Source organism: Myotis myotis, unplaced genomic scaffold (assembly GCF_014108235.1).
Source record: "Myotis myotis isolate mMyoMyo1 unplaced genomic scaffold, mMyoMyo1.p scaffold_m19_p_5, whole genome shotgun sequence".
Taxonomy (NCBI): domain Eukaryota; kingdom Metazoa; phylum Chordata; class Mammalia; order Chiroptera; family Vespertilionidae; genus Myotis; species Myotis myotis.
This window is the reverse complement of record NW_023416357.1, coordinates 19,285,226-19,310,887: the sequence shown is the minus strand read 5'-3', so window position 1 is coordinate 19,310,887 and position 25,662 is coordinate 19,285,226. Positions and strand designations below refer to the sequence as shown.

General features: G+C 35.3%; 1 pseudogene; it reads left to right on the top strand.

Moving 5' to 3' along the window:
- The first annotated feature begins 23,957 nt into the window (after positions 1–23,957).
- On the top strand, positions 23,958–25,018 carry LOC118655960 (annotated as a pseudogene).
- Positions 25,019–25,662: the final 644 nt, after the last annotated feature.

Here is a 25,662-nt window from a genome sequence, read left to right as displayed (position 1 = left end):
TAAGGCTATTTGCTACTATTTTAAAGTTAATAAAACATGACAATATTTATACTGTTTTTGTTTTTTATTAGGTATAGAAAAAATTAAACTATGAAGGCACTTGGATGAGGGTATAAAATATACATTTAAAAAAGTAAATAAGAACATTCAAGGAAGACCTAAAAGCTATCCTCCTCAGACTATGTCAAAAGATTCAAGAGGAAGTAACACTTCCCAGCTCATTCTATGAAGCCAGCATCACCCTAATACCAAAACCAGGTAAATACAACACAATGGAAGAGAATTACAGGCCAATATCTCTCATGAACATAGATGCCAAAATCCTCAACAAAATCCTAGCAAATCGGATCCAGCAGTACATCAAAAAGATCATACACCATGACCAAGTAGGATTTATCCCAGGGATGCAAGGATGGTACAATATCCCCAAATCAATAAATGTGATACATCACATAAACAAATTGATAGAAGAAAACCACATAGTCATATCAATTGATGCAGAAAAAGCATTTGACAAAATCCAACACCCTTTCTTGATAAAAACTCTCAGCAAGATAGGGATCGAGGGATCATACCTCAACATAATAAAAGCCATATATGACAAACCCATAGCCAACATCATAATCAATGGGCAAAAACTAAAACCATTCCCCCTAAAAACAGGAACAAGACAGGGATGCCCCCTCTCACCACTCCTGTTCAACATAGTACTGGAAGTACTAGCCATTGCGATCAGACAAGAAGAAGAAATAAAAGGCATCCAGATTGGAAAAGAAGAAGTAAAACTGTCCTTATTTGCAGATGACATGATACTGTAGATACAGAACCCTAAAGACTCCATCAAAAAATTATTAGACTTAATAAATGAATTCGGCAATGTAGCAGGATACAAAATTAATGCCAAGAAATCCATGGCATTTCTTTACACCAATAGTGAACTTACAGAAAGTGAAACTAAAAAAGCAATCCCATTTACCATTGCACCAAAAAAATTAAGATACCTAGGAATAAACTTACCTAAGGAGGTAAAAGACTTATATGCGAAAAACTACAGGACACTGAAAAAAGAGATAGAGGAAGGCATAAACAGATGGAAGGACATACCTTGTTCATGGATTGGTAGAATCAACATCATCAAAATGTCCATACTACCCAAAGCAATCTATAGATTCAATGCAATCCCCATTAAATTACCAACGGCATATTTCACAGATCTAGAACGAACGTTCCAAAAATTCATTTGGAATAAAAAAAGACCTCGAATAGCTGCAGCAATCCTGAGAAAGAAGAACAAAGTAGGTGGGATCTTAATACCAGATATCAAACTGTATTACAAAGCCACTGTTCTTAAAACAGCTGGGTAGTGGCACAAGAACAGACATATAGATCAATGGAATAGAATAGAGACCCCAGAAATCGACCCAAACCACTATGCCCAAATAATATTCGACAAAGGAGGCAAGAGCATACAATGGAGTCAAGACAGTCTCTTCAATAAATGGTGTTGGGAAAATTGGACAGATACATGCAAAAAGATGAAACTAGACCACCAACTCACACCATACACAAAAATAAACTCAAAATGGATAAAAGACTTAAACGTAAGAAGGGAAACCATAAAAATACTAGAGGAATCCACAGGCAGTGAAATCACAAACACATGCCGAAGGAATTTCTTCTCTGATAATGCTCCTAGGGCAATGGAAACTAAAGAGAAAATAAACAAATGGGACTACATCAAGTAAAAAGCTTTTGCACAGCAAAGGAAACCATCAACAAAACAACAAGAAGACCCATTGCATGGGAGAACATATTTGCCAATGATACCACTGATAAGGGTTTAACTTCCAGCATTGACAGGGATCTCATGAAACTTAACAAAAGGAAGACAAACAATCCAATAAAAAAATGGGCAACGGACCTAGATAGACACTTTTCGAAAGAGGACACACAGAAGGCCGAAAGACATAAGGAAACCTGCTCAAAGTCACTAATTATACGAGAGATGCAAATCAAAACGACAATGCATTATCATCTCACACCTGTCAGAATGGCTATCATCAACAAATCAACAAACAACAAGTGTTGGAGAGGATGTGGAGAAAAAGGAACCCTTCTGCACTGCTGGTGGGAATGCAGACTGGTGCAGCCACTGTGGAGAACAGTATGGAGCTTCCTCAAAAAAACTAAAAATGGAACTCCCATTTGACCCAGTGATCCCACTTCTAGGAATATATCCCAAGAAACCAGAAACACCAATCAGAAAGGATATATGAACCCCTATGTTCATAGCAGCACAATTCACCATAGCTAAGATTTGGAAACAGCCTAAGTGCCCATCAGCAGATGAGTGGATTAGAAAACTGTGGTACATCTACTATGCTGCGGTAAAAAAGAAGGAACTCTTGCCTTTTGCAACAGCATGAATGGAACTGGAGAGCATTATGCTAAGTGAAATAAGAGAAAGATAAATACCACATGATCTCACTCATTTGTGGATTATAGAGAACAACATAGACTGATGAAAAGGGACAGATCCAAAGACTGAGAAACAGTGATCAGGCTATCAATCCCCAGAAGGAAAGTAGGGGAGGGAGGGAGGAAGGGGAAGAGATGAACCAAAGGACTTGTATACACGCATATAAGCCAAACCAATGGACATGGACAACAGGGGAATGGGAGCATGAGTGTGCGGGGGGAGGGGGGAGGTTGGGGATTAATGGGGGGGATGAGGACACATTTGTAATACCTTAACTAATAAAAAAAAAATTAAAAAAAGTAAATAAGAGGCTACTTATATAATACTTCTCCAAATAACTCAATGATTAGTACATAGCTATACCTAAAAGACATTTTCTGATTAATAGATAAGAGGTAGAAGTGGCATAAACATTAGTCTTTGATATATTTAAATGATTAATTGGAGAATTATGTTGCTCAGTAATTATGGAGGTAATTAACTAGAGTTTACATAATATTTAATATGTTTCTCAGTAGAAAAGAAATTATAATATCCAAATATCAGTTTATCTTTTGTTAATGACATATATATCAACCCACCACAATTTGTTAATTGATCCTGTAGTTTATGGAATCTTTACATTAGTTAGTTAACTGATGTACAAAAGTAAATATACGGTAGTTTTCAATCTAATATAAAATTCCTGGAAATACAAATCTAGATATAAAATGAATAGTCTTCTAAGTTTCAATGCTTGTCGTTCATATAAGACACAAATATTTTCTCTACTCTAATTTCTCCATGAATGGGCCTTGTGATTGGATGTGCTCTTGTCTGTGAGGCTCCTAATATCTTCGGGCCACACTGAAGAATTAAAAGTAGACAGGAAGTGTTATTGAAGATGGGGGGATGTGATTTACTGTTGAAACTCATTTTGCTTAAAAGGGAGCTGAAATTTGGATATTGGTCTGGACAAAGTAAGATAATCATAGAAGCAGTAGAGAGATTAAGATTTCCTTATTTCAATACACAGCAAAAATAGTATAGTGTTCCATTACTTATTGATATCTATGTCTTTCTTAATAAATGTTAAAGCACTACTAGGACCTACAGGAAATCTCATTCAATAAAGTTTATTATCTCATACAGCAAAGACTCCAGAGGTCAGTACCCATAGGGTTGTTTACTCCAACAGCTGAAATGTCATCCAGAGCCTAGATTTTTTTTTTTCTTCTCATTTTCTGTCTTGCCCTCCTCAATCTAATAGCTTCATTCCCAGGCTTCCTCCCTTCATGAGAATAAAATTGCTATGACTGTGTGTAGGAAATGTGGGTAAAACTTCCTGTGTGTAATTAGGGAAATTTCCCCAGAATTTTTTCAACAGATTTCTCCAAATATATATGAATATAAATAAAAATATAAATATGAATAAAATACATTTTATCTTTTGGGCAAGATCAATGTCCCATACACTTTCCTACATCTAGTTGGTATGAAGAATGAGATTTTAATAATTGCCTCACACTAAGCACTTTTTAATAATGACATATGAGAGAGAATTAAAAGCATGAATAAAGTTTATCTAATAGGGAGATTGAAAGTGAGGCAAGCAACCACTATGGCTACTACAGATATTACTAGTATCTTTACTTCATACAAAATCAGACTAAGGATTACAGAAGTGGTTATATCTCATTATAGAGGTAGGAATTTTCAGAGCATAAATTCAAAGAGGAGTTGTAGGGTTGGAGAGATTTAGTAGCTGATTACAATAAGACAATAACCAAAATACATTATTGGGGGAACAAGAAAGAAATTTCCTTGGACTTCAGAAAGCAATATCAAAATGAATATCATTAGGTCATTTTTAGGACCAGATCTGTAAGACAGAGACCAACCTAGCTAATTTTTTAAAAACCTTCCCACCACCCACCTTTTACTTTATTTTTTTTCTATTTTAAGTGAAAGATTCTAGATCATATTATAGGACAAAATTAATGAAACAGAAAAGAACAAATAACCACAGGATTTTTAAATAAATCACTAATGGAGAATAACAAGAGCACTCCGTGAGAGATTGATCTTTGGCAGAAGGAAACCCTTTATAATCTTTGGGGTTAATGAGAAATATGTATATACCTGGTAAAGTTGGAAAATTATTTAGAGGATTATGCAGCCTTTGTTCTTTTCCAATATTTTAGTTTACATTCTCAATTTTAATGTGGTCATTACTGTATTTACCCCTTCATCCTTCACAGGTTTATGCTTATATACTGTCTATTAATTTTCAACTTCCCTATAATTAAATTTTTTTTGGGAAAAAATTATACCAGAAACCATTATACACTTACAGGACTTTGCAAAGTAAATACATCACCATAAAAATGCTAACTAAAACCAATCTTTAGTGTTTGAGTAGCATCCAAATTTCAGTCTGTTAAACCGTGTAAAAAGATTACACTTTTTTATCACAATAATATAAAGGTTTATATTAAGAAGTCAGAGTGATTGTACTTTAATCAGGCACTCATCTAAATGGAAATGAGCAGGACTAATTCTTCAAAATTGGGATGCTGAGCTGAGCCATACCTATTAGAAAATACCTAGTGAATCTAACAGAGCTAAATAACTTTCCTCTAAAATAAATCCATCTCTAACACAATAAAAGGAGTGATAAAATCCAAGGACACAGATTTGTTGCTCTCCATGGATATCATCAATAGAAAAAACCCTGCCTGAAATTTAAAAATAAATACATACTTTTTGATATTCATAGCTATGATTCTTTATGAAATATAAATTGTTACCACTATTTTTGTATTATCATCAATGACATTTGATTTTACTGTTTGATTGAATTGAAGACGTGAGATTAAAATACCTGTCCTCCTGAAGCTTAGCCTAATGAACACACAGGTCCACTGTAACATACAGGTCCACTCACGTACAGTTATTGTTCAAAAATAACACTTTCTAAATCTAGGAATGGAGTACATATTTACAGGGCATTTTTATTTATAAAGAATAACCTTAATTATAATTGCAAACAGTCCACTGAGAAAATCTGTTTGAAACATTTGATGTGGTATTTGCAAGCTTAGATAACAAAAGTCACCTCTTCCTCAGCTGCATTAATATACAGGTAACTATACATTTCAAAAATACATTGGAGTGATTTTTCCTACTCAAAAGAATACTATATATTCCCAGGCCAATTAAATCTTACACTCTTACAACAAAAATTCAGGAATTTTTGTGGTTTCTAAAATATACTTCTCAAGTTTCATACAGTGTTAAAAACTGGTCTTCTTTGACATCATTAAACATAACATATCTATGATATATCATCAAGTTTATAATACTCCTTAATTTAAGAGAGAATTTTGATCTATTTTTATAAAAATACCTTGAATATACAATTATTGCAAAGAAAATCATTGTAGGTGCCTTTAACATTCCTTGAATGCATATCTTTTTATCTTTTTATTTTTAAAATTAAGAGGTGATAATTTTGAGGAAAAATAATAAAGATGGATCCTGAAGAATACTGATTTATATTAAAAAAAATATTTTGCACACATTATTTAAATTATTTCTTCTTATAAAGAACTTATATTATGGCAAACGTAAGTTCATTCCAAAATTTAGGAAGAAGTCATTAATTTCAGCTATCTTATTTAATAAAAAGGGAATATGCAAATTGACCATAACTCTGCCACAAAGATGGTGATGCCCAGTCCTCTCAGCCCTGCTGGAGTCTCCCAGTCCCAGAGGGGCGGCCACTGAGAGCAGGCAGTGTGAGCAGCCTGGCGGAATGCTTGCTTCATTGCTGTGGTGACGAGGCAAGCATTCCACCCCGGCCGTGGAGGGCCACTGGGCAGCGAGCACGAAGCGGCCTGCAGGGTGGGGGAACACTTGTGTCGTCTAGCCAGGCCGGACATGGAACACTTGCATCATCACCCCAGCAATGAAGCAAGCATTCCGCGCCTGGCCACAGAGGGCCTCTGGCCAGGGAGGGCAGTTGGGGGTCATGAGGCCGGCTGGGGAGGGCATTTAGGGGCGCTCAAGCCAGTGAGAGAGCTAGTTGGGGGTGAGCAGGCTGGCAGGGGGGGAAGTTGGGGGTGAGCAGGCCAACAGGCCGAGTGGTTAGGGGCAATTGGGCAGGCAGGCAGGTGAGCAGTTAGGAGCCAGCAGTCCCAGATTGCAAGAAGGATGTCTGACTGCTGGTTTAGGCCCGATCCCATAGGGACATCCCCTAGCAGTCAAACATTCCCCAAGGGGTCACAGATTGGAGAGGGTGCAGGCCGGGCTGAGGGACACCCCCCTCCCCCCTCACACACACACACATGCATGAATTTCATGCATGGGGCCACTAGTATAATATATTTTTGTTATATTTTGCAATCTTTATAATAAATAAAAATAGCAGAGAGTGTAATACAGTTTAATATTTATGGCATAATGCTGTAAAGTAGAGTTACCAATGACCTTTATTATTACCTATACATGTGTGTTTTTGAGTGAATTGCTGCCTTGAAAAATCTGATATTTGCATGTATTTTTATATTTAAAAATTTTTAAAGGGTGGTTTAATTTTGTTTTTTTAGTTGATATTTTTTTTGAGAGACAGAGAGAGAAAGGGAGAGGAGGAGAGAGAGAGAAACACCAATGTGAGAAGGAAACATATATAAGCTGCCTTTTGCATTCCATCTTCCTGGGGTTAAGCCCCCAAGCCAGGCATGTGCCCAGACCAGGAAACAAACTAGCAACCTGCCCTGGTCAGTTTGGCTTAGTGGATAGAGCATTGGCCCACACACACTGAAGGGGCCAGTTTGATTCAGGCCAAGGGATGGTACCTGGGTTGCAGACTGGATCCCTGGCCCTGGTTGGGGTGCATGCGGGAGGCAACCAATCCATGTGTCACTCCCCCTTCCTTCCAGTTTTTCAAAAAATCAATGGGAAAAATATTCTAGGATGAGAATTAAAAACAACAACAACAACCTTTCAGCGCACAGCACTCTGGCCAACCAACTGAGCAACACAGGTCAGGGTTAATTTTCTTTTTATAATTTTTTTAAATTACAGTTGACATACGATATTATATTAGTTTTAGGTGTACAAAGTTATTAGATATTTATATATCTTATCAAAGTGATCATCCTGATAAGTCTAGTACTCATCTGATACCACATAGTTACTATAATATTATTGACTATATTACCTAGGCCATACTTTATGTCCACATGACTGCTTCTATAACTGAAAATATGTACATCTTAATTCCTTCACCTTTTCCCTCCATTTGCCCAACTCTACTCCTATCTGGCAACTCTAAATTTGTCCCCTATACAGTATCTATGAGCTTATTTCTGTTTTGTTTGTTGATTTATTTTGGTTTTTAGAGTTCACATATAAATGAAATCATATGGTGTTTTTTTTGTTTCTGTCTGACATTTCACTTAGCATAATATCATCTAGGTCCATCATGTTTCAATTTTGAATTAGTTAATGTGTAACAATTCCATATTTTTTCACCATTTTAGATTTAAAATTTATTCATATGTATTTTAAACAATATTTAATTGGGTCCCCACTTATCTTTAGCAGCCAAAATAAATCTTGCTTTCCATAAACCATTTTCTCCTGGAATTTAAATAATATCTTGCTTAGGTTAGACTAAACTACTATAAGAATAAGTTCAAATGTGTTCACAGTTACACTCTAGAGTAATGTTCAGGTCACTGTTTTTTCTCTTCTCCACATGGTCCTTCATGGATCTCATTCCACTTCTGGCTCTGCCATTTTCCAGGGCCAGCAGGAGACAGCCAGCTGAAGTGATAAGGATTTAAAATGAATATATGGGACGTTTTTAAAAGCCCAACCTGGAAGTGAAACACATGGCAGATGCATGCATTTTATTTGAGAGGACTTGGCCTCTAGGCCTCACTATCAACATAGTTGGCAAATGTAGTCTAGCTATGTTCTCAGAAATGAGAAGAAAGGATTTGATGGTTTAGTGTTTTCTACCATAACCTCCAAAAAATTTTCAGGAACTCAGCTGATAAGACAGGGCAAAGGAATTGTACATTTCTGGTAAACTAGATTTATTTTCTAGTATTCAACTCTACTTGGTGTAGTACAACAACCTACCACTATTACAAATAAAAATTTAATAGAAAAGAAGCACTGTAAATTAGACCACATAGTTATAATAAACTTTAATTTCAAAACAACAACAGTCTAACACACTCTAGTAAATCTTGTCTTCTATTTTGATGATTGTTCTGGTGAGCCATATTCCTAAAGAGATCCCTTAAAGTCCCATGCTTATTGTCCAAGGTTAGAATTTTATGCACAGTCATGCTCAGTCACTATTCTGGATTATTACCATTGTGTCTGGACGGCTGGTCCTGCAAAGACTCTAAAAATTTAACCCCATCTGAATAGTCTAGATCAGAGGTGGGGAACAAAAGGCCCAAGGGCTTTATAAGGCCCACGAAATTATTTGGTCTGGCCCTACCAAGGCAACCACAGGCAGAACTCAAAATTCACTAAGTGTAGGAGCTTTTATCATAGCAACATACATTTATATTAAGCAAATTATATTAAGCGAATGATGTTAGAAATATCCAAATGGCCCTTGGCAGAGAAAAGGTTCCCCACCCCTGGACTAGATAAACTTATAGAAACTAGAGATATTTTTGAATCTAAATAAAGATGCCTCTCTTCCTTACTTGTGATTGCCTCACCGTGTTCTTTGAGGATGTTAATGTAAGTGACTTCATTCTAAACACTCTAATTTCATTAGGGAAGTTCTAATCATGTTTCTCCTCAAAAGAGAGGATTTGAGTCAGAATCTCTGCTGCATCCCCTCCCCCACAAAGATTATTTCCAGCACTATGCAAAAGTTTTTATTCTTGCCCTTACAGCCACTTCCTGGAACAAAGCATCAGAAGTCTTTGTCAGTCCAGGTCTGTTGCACCTTTCCCTAGGGCAAAAAGTTACCTATCCCTTTAAACCAGCACCGCTAAGAAACCAGGCCATGAAAAAGTCTAAAAATAGAAGATTATCCAAAAGGCAACTTGCATTTTCCCCTGTACCCAAAATACTGGTGACTCCTCTTCCAATAACTAGATGTCTGTTTGTCTTCTCTCTCTGGCAAACATCCCATTGTACTTGAATAGGTCAAGCTCCCTGATTCTTACCCTCAATAGGAGACCCAGGTCATAACACCCTGCCCTTCCCATTCTCTAATAACTGGTTTGACATTTTTTATTTAGATCTCCTTCTCTTAGTTTAAAGCAGAGTACCTTGCATTCATCACACTAATTTTTGTGCCTACCATAATGTCCTGTATGATGTATATAGGCAATGCATACTTTACTAATTGAATATATTAAAAAATTCCCCATTAATGGATTAAGCCAATTAGTTAAAAGCTTAGGGTTTTGTCATTACATACTGTCTCATTTTCAAAGTGCCTGAAGTAGGAATTAGTTCTTTCTGAACATTGTTACATGTTTAAATAACAAGAAAAAGAAATATTAAAAATGGTAGATAATTTTTTAGGGGGTGTATAAGGAACAGCTTTCAATGTGTGAAACAGTAAGATGAAAAGCACAGCTTGCTTGGGTGACATGACCTGAATCTCCATCAGATCATCTTGAAAAATGGACTGTGAATTGTATGTTATCACATTAGCTGAGTAAATTTTAACTCTGAGTAAATGATCAAACATAGTTGACATTTAACAGAGAGCACAGAAGTAAAGATTGCAGTTTTTAAATAAATGTTAGACATATCAGATGAAGCATTTGTCTTGCATATTGCTGTGAGGAAACCATAATTAAGGCTTTAAAGAAATCATTGTTGGCAGTAAAAATTGAAGAAGTCCATAAGTTAATTGAGAGGTAAATTAAGACCTGGCAATGAAAAAATATGATATCAAAATGTTCACTTCACCCAAAACCTCTGTATTATGATTTAATAACACTGGTTCACAGCAATCACAATTTCTCACAGTTTTGTTTTGTCTGATCTTCATTTATTACCATGAAAATGCAGTTGATGGGTGTTAGCATGTAGCTTTCTTGGTTTTTCTCCAATTTCCTTCCCACAGAAACACACACACACACACACACACACACACACACAAAAGGAGGAGGAGAAGGAGAGGGAGAAAAACTAGAGGAGCAGAAAAATGAAGAAAGAAACAATATTATATGATATGTTGGTTAATTTTATTTGTCAAATTGCCTAGGCCATGGTAACCAGTTATTTGGTCAAATATAATTCCACATGTTTCTGTGAAGGTATTTTATTTTATGTTTTTCATATTTTAAAATTTAATTATTTTCCATCACCATATATTCCCCTTATACCAGTGATGGTGAACCTTTTGAGCTCGGCGTGTCAGCATTTTGAAAAACCTTTAACTTAACTCTGGTGCCGTGCATATATAGAAATTGTTTGATCTTTGCAACCATAGTAAAACAAAGATTTATATTTTTGATATTTTTTGTATATATTTAAATGCCATTTAACAAAGAAAAATCAACCAAAAAAATGAGTTCGTGTGTCACACCTGACACGCGTGTCATAGGTTCGCCATCACTGCCCTATGCCCTCTTACACTTCCACCCCTTCCCAGCAAACAGCACATTTGTCCCTCTTTTTTTCTCTCTATCCCTCCACACAGCTCCCCCACAACCTGACAGCTGTCAGTCTGCTCTCTCTCTTTGTTGTGAAATTAGGGTCTCATATTAATTGCCCGTTTGTACTTCTGACGTCTCCACAACTTGGAAAAAAGTTAGTCAGTGGAAGAGAGAAAACAGCCACGCAAATATGCTAAGCATGTTTTAAATTCAAGGAGAATTTATATTATTGCATGGTTTTTAATGTATTCCAAGTTTTTTATTTATTGATTGATTTGAGAGTAAGCTCAATTTGTTGTTCCACTTATTTATGCATTCATTGTTGATTCTTGTATGTGCCCTGACTGGGGATCAAACCCACAACCTTGGTAGATTGAAATGATACTCTAACCAATTGAGCAACCCAGCCAGGGTCCCAAGTTATTTTTAATGTATTAAATACATCTGTATACTAAATAAACATTAAAATGCTATTATTGTCTTAAACATGAAAGACTGTTATGGTTTTATAATTCACAATAACTGAATATAAAAGGAATGATGTTTCCAATATTTCTTAAATCTTCCAACTGAATTAAGAACTAAGCAAGTGATTGGATAAAACAAATTGAATTGATTGCTATGACTCAGTGTGCCCACCCCAAATTCTCACACCCTGCTCTTTGTATACAATTGTTTCATTCTTCCAAGCTTCCTTATATAACATAATCTACTCTCTTCTCCATTCTAAAAGAACCAGAAAAGAAATATTGGGTCTCAGTCATTAACACACTATGATAAATGCAATTGCAGCTAATGTAACCTTAGTTCAGGTATCTGGATCTTTTGCTTATTTACTAAAACATCATGTTTATTCAATCAAATCATAGCCAGCTGTTCACTGCGAAATTATGCTGAAGACGTTTATATTATTAGCAGGAGTTGCAAGCTTCAGGTCCAATGATTTAGTTCCTTCTCTAATGCAATCAGAGATGAGAAAATTCTAATTTCCTATTGACTCAATCATTGTATCTTATTAAGACAATCAAATATAAAAACATGTTTAGCTTTATCTTTTAATTATCACAATATAAAATTATGATTAATTTCAGTTTTTAAGCCCAAACACACTATCAAGTCAGTAGAAATAATTTTGTTCTTTTATTTTGAGGAAGTGAGTTTTTGTAGGTGGGGCTATCTGAGAGATTTAACATAAATTCTACAGTTTATATGTTTTACATTTTTATCTCACTTCAAGATTAAATATATTGTCATCACTAATTGTGTGTTAACATATTCTGTATATTATTTACATATTAACTACTTATGCATTTAATTATGAAAGTCACTCATGTCTTGAGTTTTGTGCCAAATTCTAGGAACTCAAGAATTGAACACATATTATCAATCTCCCAGGTAGTGGCAGAAAAAACAAGTAGTTATTTCAATGAGATGGACAATACAGTGGAATATATATGCCTTAAACAGCTTATAGAAAATATTTCCAGGAGGAGAAAGGGTTTAACATGGGTTAAATGTAAAGAAATACCAGAAATATCAGAAAGCTGGTATGCCATTTGTAGATATTAAGCAGCATATGTGAAAATAGCACTAGGAGACCAATAGTTTATTTCATGTCAGGGGAATACTTGGTACAACTATAATTAAGGTGTAGAGATTGATATATTGATGGGAGAGAGAAACTTCTAGAGGAAATCCAGGAAAGTCAAACTATATCCAAAAAAAATCTTGTTTTCTTTAGGAAAGCATGACTACAACTAAAAAGTTATTGTGATTTAGAAAAATTAGTTTCCCAAACTTTGAAAATGGGTTGGCTATCCCATTCCTTTTTTCCAGACAAAAAAGGAATCCCTTGCAACTTCAATAAGAAGTGATAACTGTTAAGCCAGTTTTTATCTGGATGTATGGCCAAGTCACAGACCTTTAAATACTAATAAAGTTCAATAATAAGATTTCAAAAATGAAAAGAAGTTTATATTTAAATAGAAATGGTCAGCTAATTTTTGCATGCTAAAATTGTTGTGTTCATGAGACATCCACATTGAGACACATTTAGGCAATTTACAACTCAGGGAAAACGAAAAGAAAATGAATAAAAATACAGTTGTGCATTTTATCAGTTCAAAGGAAGTGTTGAAACAAAATATAATATTAGGAGTCACAAATGTGACTCAAAATTTTCACAAGGAAATGTAAGTTCTATGGTTGCTAATATTAGTCAGCCTCTTTCGCATCATCAGAATTTAAGCTCAATCACATTTGCCAAAACTATGTGTATCTTTGCTGGTGCTGACACAGTATATCAACCTGAGAGGCAGTGAATTACAGAATTTTATTAAGCTGTTCAAGGCTTTCTTTACAATATATTTATTCATGATGACTTGGTTTCTGCACTCTCAGCTGGATCTATTATAATCTATCATTGTGGATCAGTGGTGTTTCTAGGTGCATCTTGATTTTATTTAGTCTCTCTCCTTTGAGTTGCCATAAATTAAGTTTAAATTTATTTACTTAGGAAGACTTATGTACATTCCTATTCTGATTGAATGCAAGTCATCCAAGTATTTGTGGTATTTTTACTTGAAACCATATGTATAAGAAAAGAAATCTTGGCAGATGGAGATTTCAGGTCTAGTATTCATGCAACAACTCTAATTTATAAGATTATTAACAATGATGAAGTGCAGCCTTTCTAATAAGCTGCCAAGACTGTCCAGAGTCTATGGGTTTATTTTGCATATTTAGTGTATTGTTTGTGGCTAAGATCCATTTCATGAACCCATTAGAGTTTATGAGTTTTTAGTTCCTAAGAAGAGGCTTTTTAAGAAAAAAACACTGAAATCACATTTCTGTTATATTTAATTGCATTTAAACAAATATCTGGGATGCTCAACTCTATATTTCTTCTGGGAAATGCAAATTAAAATAACAGTAAGGTATAACTATACACCTATTAGAATGGCCCAAATTCAGAACACTAGCAATACCAAATGCTGTTAAGGATTTGGAGCAGCAGAAACTTTATTTGTTGCTGTGGGAATGCAAAATAGCACTGGCACTTTGGAGGGCAGTTTTGCAGTGTCTTACAAAATTTAACATATTCTTAACATACAGCCCGGCAATCATTCACCTTGGTGTTTATCTAAAGAGGTTGAAAACTTATGTCCATGCAAAATCTGCACTCTGATGTTTCCAGCAGCTTTATTTATAATTGCAAACACTTGGACACAACCAAATGTCATTCAGTAGGTAAATGGATAAATCAACTAGATACACTCAGACCTTGAGGTATTACTCAGCACTAAATAAAAATTGCACTTTTAAGCCATGAAAAGACATAAATGAAATTTCAATGCATACTACTAAGTGAAAGAAAGCAATCTGAAAAGTCTATGTAATATATGATTGCAAGTACATGATATTATGGAAAAGGCAAAACTATGAACCAATACAAATTTTAGTGATTGTCAGGGGTTTAGTGGGAGAAAAGGATAAATAGGAGGAGCACAGAGCTTTTAAAGCAATGAAAATGCCACATATGACATTATAATGATTGATACCATTATACATTTGTCTAAACCAAAAGTGAACCCTAAAGTAAACTCTGGACTTTGTGTTATAATGACGTGCCAATGTAGGTACCTATGTTTTAACGAATGTACCAGGCTGGTGAGTGACGTTGATAGTGAGGGAAGTCATACATGTGTAGGCTTAGGGGATGTACATGAAGATTTTGTACCTTCTTTTCAAGCTACTGTGAACCTAAAACTGCTCTAAAAATGTACTAATATTACATAGAAATGTAGATATCTGTAAAAATGCGCTTTGGAACAATATGCATTTCAAGGACAGTGAAGAAAATGATGCTATTAGTTATAAAGTTGTAATAATATACACCATGTTGAATTTTTTGTAGTAAATATTATGAAACAACATGAGAAAAATTTTAATTTATTTTATTTTTGGAGGGTTGCCACCTCACATTTATTCAATTTAATTGAATTTTTTATTTTATCATCCTTTATTCCCTCTCTGCCCTGTTCTACCCTCCCACTTCCCCTCCTGCAATCACCACATGGTTGTCCATGTGCATGAGATCTTTCTCTCTTTTTTTTCTTTTTTGCTTAATCCCTATACACACACCCAGCATTAATCCCTTTCCCCCACCCCTCGAGTTGTCTAGCTGTTCTCTGTCTACCAGTGTGAGTCTGTCTCTATTTTGCTTGGTAGTTCAGTCTGTTCATTAAATTCTACATATGAGTGAAATCATGTGAGATTTGTCTTTCTATGATTAGTATACTGTTCTCCAGGTCCATCAATGTTGTCACAAAAGGTAAATAAAATTTTCTTATAAAAATCAACACCAAAAACAAACAAACAATCCAATTAAAAAATGGGCAAAATACCTGAATAGACATTTCTCCACAGAGGACATACAGATGGCCAATATACATATAAAAATATGCTCAAACATCACTAATCATCAGAGAAACACAAATTAAAACCACAATGAGATGTCACCTCAGATCTGTCAGAATGGCAATCATCAATAAATCAACAAACAAGTGTTGGTGAGATTGTGGAGAAAAGGGAACCCTCATGGTGCATTGTTGGTGGGAATGAGGACTGGTGCAGCCACTGTAAAAGCAGTAAGGAATTACCTCACAAAATTAAAAATGGAACTGCATTGTGACCTAGTGATTCCACTTCTGGGAATTTATCCGAAGAAACCTGAGTCACTAATTTGAAAGAATATATGTACTGTATGTTCACTGCAGTGTTAGTTACTATAGCCAAGATCTGGAAACAGCTCAAGTGCCCATCAGTAGAGAAGTGGATAAAAAAGCTGTGTTACGCCTTAACTGGTTTGGCTCAGCGGATAGAGCATCGGCCTGTGGACTCAAGGGTCCCAGGTTCAATTCCGGTCAAGGGCATGTACCTTGGTTGCAGGAACATCCCCAGTAGGAGGCGTGCAAGAGGCAGCTGATCAATGTTTCTCTCTCATCGATGTTTCTAACTCTCTATCCCTCTCCCCTCCTCTCTGTAAAAAATCAATAATATATATATATATATATATATATATATATATATATATATATATATTAAAAAAAAGCTGTGGTACATTTACACAATGGAATACTACATGGGATAATTTTAATAATTACATTCCACATCCTTTGTTATAGAAAGTATTTTGAAAACTTAAACCTCTGAGGTGTCTGTGTACTATGACATGACTGAAGTTCAATTGTACTTGCAGTCTAGTGGCAAATTCAAAACAAAACAAATAACATTACCTCTAAAAATTTCAAGAGGCAAAAAGGTAGGGGGAGTAAACCATATGAACTCCTTCTCATCAAGACTGATCTAGCAAAACCTAAGGAGTTCTGAGGAAATTACACATAATTAGAGTTCTCAGAGTGTATCTATATATATATATATATAAGAGCCTAATATGCAAAGTGTCCCCTCTGGAGTTCAATAGCTCTCTATGACATGCACTGACCACCAGGAGCAGTGCAGAATGAAGAAAGGCCCAGGCCGGCAGCAGGCAGCTAGGGAAGGGAGGCCATGCCTGGCAGCCGGCAGCAGGCAGCCTCTAGGGACCCTACCTTGCATGAATTTCGTGCACTGGGCCTCTAGTATAATGAGTAATGATCTGTATAGCTCAAATCAAGGTCCACTTCAGAGGTTACATTCAACAAGGTTAATGCCAACCAGCCAGCCTCTCTCCTTGCCAACCCCAGTGCTTGTGCAATGAGACAATGATGGGGTGATTCTGATCGCGGGAGTAGAAGGCCTCTTTGCTTAAAACACATGAGCTCCCTTTCACCGAGCCTGATCTACCTATTGTCATCATTAAGTAACCAACAGAACAAGAACTAAAATGAATATTGAGACTTTGATAATGTATTACTATGGATATGACAATGATTTTTCCTAAAAGTTTAATATATATATATATATCTGAACTTGTCTTTCCCAACACTACTATCTGAAATCTTACAGAATAGCTTATCTATCAACATGATATGCCACACATTTCCTCAGAACAAAATAAGTATTTAATGTTAAAGTATGAGTAGCAATAAGACCCTATATTAACTGTTCTAAGAGCTGTATGAAAAGGCAAAACAATTTTTAATACATGTTTTTCATATGATTTCTTTAATTTGATACTTCAACAAAGATGGCATCTTGTATCAAGTCTGCAAAGTTAGTTTTCTTTTCTGGAAAATATTTTATAGAATCTACTTCCGTTACTACTTTGAAATTGTTGTTTTGATTCTGGAACAGGCAACTAGACACTAGAAGTGATTTTCTTTATTCAACTAATGCTTCCATTCCTTAATATAGATGTTTACATTTGACAATTGTGGGTATGTGTGATAATTTTCAAAATACTTGATTCTTAATTTAAAATATTTAGTATATGAAAGTGCATTAAATTGATATTCTATAAAAGTCTGTTTTTGGATTGAAAATTTCTTTTATTTATTATTTACCTAGTTTATTTAGATGAAACTTTCAAAATTTTTGATGATGTAGCAAAATATTTTTAGATTAAAGTTTTCTTTTTTCAAAGTTCGCAATGTAGCCACATTATTTCCACTGAGAAATAGAGTAAATGCATTTTACTAATACCTATTTAAAATGTATTGCAATGGATATTATTATTTCAGTGTTAAAATACAGATTTTAGTAAAAAAATATAAGAATTGAAAATAAAAATAATACATTTGATATATTTATATAATTTTGAACCTTCATTTTTTAGCAAAATATTGTTTCATTATTTTGTTTGCAATAAAAGAAAACACAGAATAACAGCAGAAATTTATAACTTGAAACATTTTGATACACAAAGCAAGTAGGCAATAAATGGTTAAGAGGCCTTTTTAAATGCAGAGTGATAAATTATTAGAGTGAAATACTATTAATTTCAAATTCACACATAACAATTAAATGCCATGCAGCTCTTTCTGGTACTTTTCTATGCTAAAAAGCAATTGCTATTTCTTTACTCAGTCTGAGGTTAGTTCTGCTTTTTAATTAACATAGAGCTAAGAATCTTCCTATAAAACATTCTAATTCCCAGGAGTGTGTTCTTCCAATTCTAATGAAAAATAAGCATTGTGTCTAGGAAGCTTGTTGCTAGGTTTAATTGCATCTCATTTATTTTGTTTTCTTTCCACACACTCCTGGATTATATATGTGATCTTACCTCTACAATAGAGTTGTTTCTATCTTATTATTACACACTTATGTTAACTGAATATTATATTTATTCTATCAATTCTGCCTTATGTCTTCTACTTTTATTCAAAATGTAGGAGAGGGAGGAGTAAAAGGGAGGCAGTCTATTGATATTTCTGTCTCTCTCTCTCTCCCTCTCCCTTCCTCTTGCTAGAAAATCAATACAAACATATTTTATTTTTTTAAATATATTTGTATTGATTTCAGAGAGAAAGGGAGAGAAAGAGAGACAGAAACATCAATGATGAGAGAGAATCATTGATTGGCTGCCTCCTGCATGCCCCACACTGGGGATCAAGCCTGCAGCCTGGCCATGTGCCCTGACCTGGAATCAAATTGTGGCCTCCTGGCGCATAGGTTGATGATACTCAACCACTGAGCACAGTGGCTGGGCTACAAATATATTTTTTTAAAAAAGAAAGATGGAAGGAAGAAAGTGGAAAAAAGTGACTATTATTGATATTTTCAAAACTTCTCCCAGAAGTATTTTACTTTAACTGATGTACTGGGCCAATTTTAGAAATTATATTTTCCAGGAATTTGTCTAAATTAGTTGTTTCAAATGTTTTCAAATAAATAAGTTAATAGTACATTTTAATTTTCTCCTTTATGTTAAGGGGTTATATAAAAATAATTTTAGTCCTCTTATATTTGTAAGAATTGTTTGTGTATTTAGTGTCTCTTTTTCTGCTCACAATAATTTAAAACAGCTTTAATTTCACAATATGACAAATTCTTTATTTACTAATTACTATGTTTAATTTTACCTCTTCCCTTTTTAAGTGATTTAGCTTTATTCTTTAGTTATTTTAGTAATCTATAAATGTGATGCTATACTCATTTGCTAACTTTTCCTAGGCCGGGGTAAGACCATGGATATCCATAAATGTGTTTTGACTTAATTCTATGTATTTTGATATGTAGAAATCTGTGATTACTTAATCCCATAGATTTCCAGATCTCTGGTATGATTTAATTGTCTTATGCACTAGTAAAAGTAATTTTATTCATTTCGAATGATACAGCATTCTTAATATTTTTGTTTCCTTGTTTGTTTTGTTTATTGATTTCATGCTTAATTGTTTTATGATCAAAATATGTTTTGATGACAAGAATTGTTATAAAGATGTTATAAAATTAAAACAATCACAACCTTAGGCTATGTGAGTTGGAAGAATGGAATTCAGAACACGTACTAGTATTTAGGACGTTGGATGCATCTTCCAAGTGGATTTGAATAGTTTCTCCCTGTCTCTTCTCACCTTAAGATCAGCCTACTCACTGCTTTAGGGACTTCCCACATAATACAATTGACACTACAGTCACTTTGTCTAGCTATCACATTTAAATTTTTTTTATAATTACTAATATAATAATATAATAATTATATATTACATATACATGCATATATAATATATGCCAATCCCTATCACAAATTGAGTCTGGCCTATTTTAGACAAACATATAGAACCTTATCAATATATAACCTCAATTAATAGTACTGTTTAATCTTTAAAAAATGTTTTTCTAAGTCTTACTTTTGAATGTACCTCTATTTTCAGTAATGTTTGTTTTCTTGTGTTGTATCTTATATGGGATTATTTTCAATAATGATTATTGTTTGTCTTTCATATATTTTTTAACTTTTTTAACTCATATCCTCTTTGCTGTCAAACAAGTTTATCATGTCTTTTTTGGGAAATTCTTACATTTTTACTATCAATTCTTTCAATAAGTAATGATATTTTTATCACTATTTTAACCTTTGGAGTAATGTTTGTAGAAATTAAGGAGGTGGACTAGTTTTCTTTATCTATAAATTTTGTATATATTCTTTATTGATTATAAATTAATTCTGCGCTGAGGTATTTTTATATTGTTTTTGGTAGTGTATTATCTTAAATTTCATTCCTAGCAAGAGATGGCTTTTGGTGTATTCTTATGATGGAGTGGGAGATCCCAAGTAGTTTAAAAGGGATCTGTTTGGACCCACTTATCAAAACATAAGTTGCCCATTTATTCAGTGAGATAATGTGGTGGTTTTGCCAATTGGTGAGCATTACCATTCTGACATAAACTCAATTACAAAGAAAGTAAACATAAGATGTGATCTGGTTCCTACTTGACTTTCTTTGGGACATACGGATGTGAAAATAGTCTATGTAACCTGCTCACTATGAATCTCACCTGTCACCAATGTATAAGTGACTTACTATGTCCAAAGTAGTTAACATTACTTCAGAAACAATGTCCTCTAATGCTATGGATAAGATACTTTTGTTTTAGTGCAAAGTTACCATTAACTGAAAGTCCTTGTGAATAAAGCTAAGAGAAAGATTAAAATCAGAGTTCCCATAGTTTTTATGGTTCTCTTCAAGGAATCTAGTATCTGCTTTATTTAATATCCTACACCCAGTTTCCTCTACTGTTAACAACTTATATTTCTATGATACATTTGTGACAACTAATGAACCAATATTCATGCATCATTATTATTAGCTAGGGTCCTTACTTTATTTGTATATCATTAGTTTTTATTATCGTCCCTTTCTTTTCTGCTCAGCGATACCATCAAATACACACATTGCATTTTATTGTCATGTCTCCCTAGGCTCTTCTAGCCTGTGGACTTTCTCAGTAGAAACTATCAGTTGAGTAGTAATACTAGCTACATATAACACAAGAAAATGTCACTTCAGAAGTAATATCCCCAACAGCCTTGCCATTTCTTCATCTACATTATACCAAAGAATTTCTGGCATTGCCACTTAATATAGCATATGTGACGACTGAGGCCGCGTCTTCGTCATTTAGCCTAAAACTTAGTTAAGACTGTTCACAGCAGCTAGACCTACTGCATGCTATCTAGATGTCTGCACATATTTAAGTTCTTTTATGTATAGTCATGTCCTCTCCTTTTTAGTGAAACAGAATCTAATATCACCCATTTCCAGATCCCCACTCCCAGTTCCATTTATCTAAATATTATATTTTCTAGTGGGAAAGATTTATTCTTTCTTTTTTTGTTGTTAATTTACTAAATGTAACAAGTATAATGCCCTATAGCTTTTAAAATTTACTGTCCTTTAAGTAAAAGTGGAAAATGTTCTTTAACAATCTTGCTTTTATTATACTTCATGGTAGAGAATTCCAGGTGTTTCCAACTAATAATAGATATAGCTGATGAACAAAAACAGATCCAGAGACAGAGAAGCATCTATCAGACCTCAGACCGTTAAACCTCAGAAGGAAGGTAGGGGAGGTTGGAAGTAAGGGGGAGAGATCAACCAAATGACTTGTATGTATGCATATAAGCCTAACCAATGGACACAGACACCGGGGGGTGGGAGCATGAGTGGGGGAGGGAGGGGGCACTAGGGGGATAAAGACACATATGTAATACCTTAATCAATAAAGAGAGAAAAAAATCCAAAAAAAGAATTCGCTCACTTGCCAATTTTTGTTGTGGGCTACAGGAGTCACATAACTAAATATGAATTAATGTTTCATTGCTGTCAGATTCAACTAATCCCATTTAATAATAACATATTTCTCCAGGATGAGAACAAACAATTGGCCAACACGGGTCATGCATCTAGACCTTAGCTGACAGTGTTTGGTGTTTTTTGGTTTTATGTTATTGTGTTACCTACTTCAAACTAGAACCTAATGGCTTAATAAAACTATAATTTTATTGTGTAGTTTTAGAACCTCTTGAGTGTTCCTACATACCTCTCTATTGGACCCACTTATCAAACTACAGTCAGATAGGTGTTCCTTTTTTTTTTTTCAAAATATATTTTATTGATTTTTTACAGAGAGGAAGGGAGAGAGATAGAGAGCCAGGAACATCGATGAGAGAGAAACATCAATCAGCTGCTTCCTGCACATCTCCTACTGGGGAAATGCCCGCAACCCAGGTACATGCTCTTGACCGGAATCGAACCTGGGACCTTTCAGTCCGTAGGCCGACGCTCTATCCACTGAGCCAAACCGGTTTCGGCGATAGGTGTTCCTTGATCGCTTCACTCATGTGTCTGATGTCTTATTGGGAAAGGCTGGTAGGTTGGATCATCAAGACACTGAATGCCTGAGTTATAATCTCCTGCCTCTTTTCTATGTGCAGACAGCCTCTTCCTGGGATCTTTACCATGCATTCTCACCAGCTGTAATTCTTACATAATAATTGCTCAGGGTTCTCAAGAGTGCAAACATGGAAACTGTTATGGTTTCTGAAGGCATATAATGGAATTGGTGCAGTGTTGCCTCTACCTCATTTGGTAATGCGAATCACAGGGATGGAATCAAACATGCACAGATTCACAACCATGAGAAGAGGCAGCAAGAGGTTGAATTAATGTATAACTTATAAGGCAAAGAAGGAAGTCTCAGAGGAAACCACATTTGACAGAACCTTGATCTTGGACTTGTAACCTCCAGAACTATGAAGAAATACATCTATCTTGGTCAAGCCACCCAGTCTGTGGAATTAAGGAAGCCCAAGTGAACCAATACACTGCCATTTCTAAGATTGTTAACCTAAATTCTTGAACTTAACACTTTCTGACAAAATACATAGACTGCATATTTTTTCTGTATCAATTAGCAATAGACACAATATTTGAAAATAAAATTAGACCCTTAAAATTTGAAAATTGAGATTGCTTTTCTGAACTTAATGGACTTGAAGGCAAAGATGATTCTGTTCCTTTTGGAAATGGGAATTAATAGTGCATGACACACAATGACAAAAGAGCGAAATTATCACTAAAGTAGCCTAATGGAACAAGACTTTGGCAGGGTTTGTGGCCACGGTGCTTGACTACCAGAGTTTGAATGACGAGTTCTGGTGGCTTGTGAACAATGGCTGTCTCTTAAATACAGATTTGAAAAACAGAGAAATGACCATCTCAGTGTTTACAACCACATGTGAAAGAGTGGTACCAGTTAAATAACAGGCAAGTCACAAAAGAGAATATTTGAAAGCACTACCAGATCAAAAGTTACTTGGCATCATTTTTCCTTAGGAAAATGTATTTTAAAATAAAACAAAGTTATTAATTCTAGTACAGTTAAAGAAAATGGTACCAGACCGGCTCTGCCATCATAAATAATATAAACCTGAATAATACACTTTAAGTGCCAGTTTCTGGTTAGTGAATGGCAGGCACAGGTGACAGTCGTGAAAGAAGCAAACTAATGAGGTGACAGACATGGCCCTTGGCCTGTGACATTTTCCCCTGAGGAACTGGGAGCTGAAGTCCGGGTAGACCAGGAGAGCCTCCCTGAGCTGAACACTTTCTATTCCTTCTTATTCTAATTGTTGCTTTTGAACATAATATCCTTTTATATAACATTCCAGAGAATTCTTTATTTGTCCTTTCATGACACTCATGATTGTTAGTTCCTATGGGATATTGATCTTCCCGTCTCGTGTAGGTTGGGCTCCTTATAATCATTTATATTGAGAAATATCAGTGCACTCACTCAGGCTCAAGAAAAAAAGTCACTTAAACAGAAATGGTAAAGCAGGTAAAAATTCCAACCAATCTTGGCCCTCCCCCCAAAAACCTCTTCTAAAACACATGCTCAGGTGCAAGGCAGCATGGGAACAAAAGCGGGCCACAGACAGCTTTCCTCAACTTCTCCAGACAAATAATGGGGCCACTTGCCAGGCCCACCAGCTGTTCGAGGATGTGTGGGGAAGTGCAAAAGCCAAGTGGGAAGCTCGGAAGACTCAGCTCTCTCTCCCCGCGAGTTTCAAGGATAACCATGGAATAGCCCTGACGGCATATATTTCTGAAGCTCAAGAGCAAACTTCCTTTTACCATCTGTTCAATGAAGCTGTGAAGATGGCTGGCCAATCTTGAAACGATTAGATCTATGGCTTCCAGTTCAAAGCTTTTCATTTTTACCTGTCCCGAGCCCTGCAATTGCTGAGAAGACCTTGTGAGGATAACTACAAAAATGTGGTGTATAGCACAAGCCAGAGAACTTCATTTACCTTTGGAGGGCTAAACCAAGCCAGATTTGGCCATTTTACCTTGGCACATTCAGCTAAACCTCAAGCAGCAAGTGATCAACACATTCTGTTAACCGTTCACACATGCTTTGGAGTTGCCATTGAAACATTTTTTGTTAGAGACAGTGAAAGAAGTATTATAATACCTCCGAATGAGATTTTTCATGTGTCACAGGATGGGCTAGCAATAATCTTATCCTTCGAAGCACAAACAAGACCTGCAGCCATTACGAGTGTTCATTTCTAGAAGGACTAAAAATGGCAAATTGTGTTGAGAACATGGAATATTTTCTACGCATCTATGTTGCCAGACCTGGTGCTAAAAAACAGAAGCTTGAAGGCCCTGGAATGAAAAGCCAGGAATCCACTGTCCTCCCTGGTATGAAGAGCCATGAACCCATCCAAATGCCTGGAATGAAAATTTCAGAATATTTTCCATTACCTGAATATAAAAGTCAAGAAGATATAGACAATCCAACTCCAGCACCAGCTCCAGCTCCAGGTCCAGTTCCAGGTTCCCAAACCCATCCCTCTGCGTCCTCTGGCAAAATGCTCCTTCCACTGTTTGGGACATTTATCATTTTAATCAGTGCTTCTCCTATATATCTCTTTGTTAGTCTGTAGTCAGATAGATTCTTTATTACTTGAAGAACACTACAGGCATCCCACAGGAAATGAGCAAAAGGAATGTTGTATTTTTCACTTATAGCTAAAGTCAGTTGATAAAATGAGAACTGCATATATTATTCACTTTTCAAATTCAGGAAGTTTGTTTTTTTATGTTGTAGAATCATTTTTACTTATTCGTATATTAATCTTATTGCAAAAACCTTAATTGTGGTTGAATTCAATAAAATACTTTAAGATTATTAGATATAAAACAAACAAAACAAAACACTCACACAAATTTACTAATCATCCCAAAAGTAAATGTTGTTTCTCAGTTGTTATGAAAGACACTAGAGGCCTGGTGCATGAAAATTCATGCAAGAGTAGGCCTTCCTTCCCCCAGCTGCTGGCACTGGCTTCCCTCCAGCCCCCGGGACCCAGGCTGCTTCCCTCCGGACACTGCAGCCAGGCACCCAGGACCTGGGCTTCGTTCTGGCCCTGGCTTCATCTGGAAGGACATCTGGAATGACGCCCGGAAGGATGTTTGGTCTAATTAGCATATTACCCTTTTATTATTATAGTTATGCAAATACTTTGAAAATATAAACGTAGTGTTTACACTTCTTTTTTTTTTTTTGAAGATTTTTTTTTTAATTAAA